The following is a 3775-nucleotide window of genomic DNA, read 5'->3' on the forward strand; positions in this document are numbered from 1 at the left end:
GCTCTTGCCTGTCCCAGTGTCCTTTCCTGGGACCACTTTCCACCTAAGCTGCCTGCCTCGGAGGAAGACAGTGACTGGTGGTGCCAGGCTTTCATGACGGGCTGGGATAACCCTCCCAAGGACACTGCAGAGGCACCGGGTATTCCTGCGCGGCCTCAGCCACGGAGGCAGCACCCCGCTGAGCTGGAAGGGCTCTGCACCTGGGCCCCGAGAATCAGCTGGCACCCACCCTCAGAGGTGGTGGCGGCGGCTGACAGAAGCGCTCATACGTTCCCGGTGGGAGTAGAAATGGGTTCAGCTGCTCTGGAAAGCATATCCCCTAACGCGAAGCCTCTGCTCACCCTGTGACCTCGCATCTCCACTCCCGAGTGTGTGCCCGAGGGAACTGAGCTCACACGGCCACCAAAAGACAGGAATGTTTACAGCAGCGTTATTCATAGCAGCCAACAAGTGGAAACAGCCCAGAAGTCCACTGAGAAGAGGATGAATAAACAGACCGTGGGCTAGTCACACAGCGGAGCAACGCAAGTGTCTCCGTCAACAGGAGCATGAAGACACGCACGGCGACACACCCACGTGGTGGAATCCTGCAGACGGAAAAGGAACCGGCTGGTGTGCAGTGACGTGGGCTCTCTGGGCAGACGTTACGTTGTGTGAAAGGAGCCAGACATAAGTGAGGGTTTGCTGTATGAGTCCATCTCTGTAGAGCTCACCGGCAGGCACAGCCGTCTGTGATCACAGAGGCCACGGTAGTGCTTACTGTGAGGGGGCGTGTGAGCGACGGAAGGTGGGAAGGAACCTCTGGGTGATGAAGTGCTCTGCACACGTCCTAGAGCCCCACACGAACACTGGGCCCATGTACGGCTTATGTTGACACATCAACAAAGCGGGAACAACCCATATGTCCATCAACAAATGACCCGACCGATAAAAGTGGTATAAACAGACAATGGACTGTTACCCATCCATAAAAATGAATAAGGTATGGATACCCTCCAACAGAGATGAGCCTTGAAAACCCTATAGTAAGTGATGCCATTTATATAAAATGTCCAGAATAGGCAGAGAGAGAGAGAGAGAGAGAGAGAGAGAGGGAGGAAGCAGATTGGTGTTTAACAGGGGCCAGGGGGTAACTGCCTAATGAAAATGGGGTTTTATGTTAGAATGATGAAAATATCTTAGAACTAAATAGAGGTGGTGATTGCACAACATTGTGCGTGTTCTAAATGCCACTTTATATTGGTTTCTTCTAAGGTGCAATTTTGCTTTATTTTTTTAAGTGGCATCAAAAAATGATGTTTTAAATGAGAAGTTGGTTGCTGCTCCTCTGTCTGGGCCTGGGAGGGTGTGGTGTCTATGTTGCCAGGACTTCGATCACGGCCATTCTCGTCCAGCCTCGTGAAGACTTGGTGAATGTTTTTAAAGTGTCCCCTCCTCAAAACACTACATTGCAGTGGTTCTCAACCTTCTGGCCCTTTAATTACATTTCCTCATGTTGTGACCCAACCATAAAATTATTTTCGTTGCTACTTCATAACTGTAATGTTGCTACTGTTATGAATCGTAATGTAAATATCTGATATCCAGGATGGTCTTAGGCGACCCACAGGTTGAGAACCGCTGCTATATTGCCATCTGCTGGAACATTGACATAAACACAAGGTTGTATAATAAATAGACAAACTCCCTTACATGTGGCGCCCTTGCACAACCTGCATGGCTGTACGTGGTGGGATGTGGGACTTTGCTTTATTTTCGGTGGGATGGGCCTTGAAAAACTTAATGCTGACCTTCCCTCTTGGTCTCATTCTTTAAAAAAAAAACTTCCTCAAATCTTTTTTTTTTTAATATATATTTTTTATTGATTTCAGAGAGGAAGGGAGAGAGATAGAAACATCAATGATGAGAGAGAACATTGATCAGCTGCTTCCTGTACACTCCACCCACAACCCGGGCATGTGCCCCTGACCAGAACCAAACCCGGACCCCTTCAGTCTGCAGGCTGACGCTCTATCCACTGAGCCAAACCGGCTAGGGCAGCCGTGGGCAAACTACGGCCCGCGGGCCGGATCCGGCCCGTTCAGCTGTTCTATCCGGCCTGCAGAGCCGAAAGAGCGGAGGGTTCTCTTGCTCTCCCCTCCGCTCCTTCACCAGCAGCAGTGTTAACATGTATTAGTTCACACAAACACTCCATCCATGCTTTTGTTCCGGCCCTCCGGTCCAGTTTAAGAACCCATTGTGGCCCTCGAGTCAAAAAGTTTGCCCACCCCTGGGCTAGGTAATATATCTCATTCTGATGTGAGTATGGCTAGCCTGGACTGGCCTGGCTCAGATTTGTCAGGGAGATGAAATCCACTTGGTCCTGGCTCTACTCGCCCGTATATTTCAACCTGCCCTTTAGAACCACTTCCAACAATGAGCCCTTCACCGAAGCCCTGGGGGTCATCTCACAGCGGCCGGGGGGCTGAGGATGGCCTGGAAGGGCCCCCACCGTGTTCCTGGCCGCAGACTTCTTGGCTGTTTGTTTTTCCTCTGGATGCAATGGGAGCAGCCAGGTATTCTCAAACGCCAGGCTTATCTCCTCTCTGTTTTGCCAGGGAGAAGGGCTGTCGGATCCAGTGGGAAGGAGGCTCAGGAAATGGGGTGCTGGAGTCTCAGCAGCTTACAGGGCACAGGATACCCCTCACAGCAGCTCCATTCTGCTCCCTCCCACTGGCTGCCGTGATGCATTTTAAACCCTCACAGCCCCAGAGTTCCAGCAGTATCCATCGTGGGCAGGGGCTCCTAAAGCTACTGTTGCCACACCCTGTATTCATTTACTAGAGAAAGGCTTGTAGATCATCACCAGGCATTTCTGTGGAATCTGAATGAATGAGTGAGTGAAAAACAGATGTGGAGAAAGGAAAGCAGCATTGCTGCTGAAATGAGGGCTATGGGTTGGGCATCTGACCTACATCTAACATCAGGGTTGGGCACGAGACTGGATTCTTGACTTTGAACTGAAGACAATCAAGTGTTTACCTGAGGCCGCCAGGCTACAGGCACTCAGAGCTTTGTCCCTTGTTAGATTTGGACCCCGCAGTGGGCCCAGGGTCCATGGTCCTGCTGCCGGCCATCTTACCAGGAAGGCGCCTTCCTTTACTTCCCATGGCCTTGCACTCATTAAGGCATCCGTCATTCATTCATAGAGCAAAAGTGTGTTGGCTGAACCTTGAAAGCACTGTGCTAAGTGAAAGAAGCAGCCACATCAGTCCACATATGATTCCACTCAGATGAAAGGGAACTCTTTGGAGACCGAAAATTGATCAATTGTTGCTTAGAACTGAGGCGGGGAGGGAGAATGTGGAGGTGATAGCTGAAGGGCATTGGCTTCCTTTGGGAATGATGGAAATGTTCTAAAATTCACTGGTGCTGTCTGCACGGCTCTGTCGGCATACTAAAAGCCATGCAGTTGTACACTCGGGTGGAAGGTAGGGTATGTGAGTTACATCCTAAAAGGCTGTTTTTAAAAAATGTGCTGAGCCCTGGCCACTGTTGCTCAGTGGTTAGAGTGCCATCTGCGCTCTGAAGGACTGCGGGTTTGATTCCCAGTCAAGGGCACTGCCAGGTTTGTGGTTTCAATCCTAGGTCGCATGCAGAAGGCAACCAATTTGAAACACATGGATGTTTCTCTTCTCTCCCCCCCTCTCTCCATCTCCCTCCCAACCTGACACTCCCTCTAAAATAATCAATGGAAATAAATATCCTAAAGTGAGGATTAGCAGCAACAACAAAA

This window comes from Myotis davidii, unplaced genomic scaffold (assembly GCF_000327345.1).
Source record: "Myotis davidii unplaced genomic scaffold, ASM32734v1 scaffold391, whole genome shotgun sequence".
Classification (NCBI taxonomy): domain Eukaryota; kingdom Metazoa; phylum Chordata; class Mammalia; order Chiroptera; family Vespertilionidae; genus Myotis; species Myotis davidii.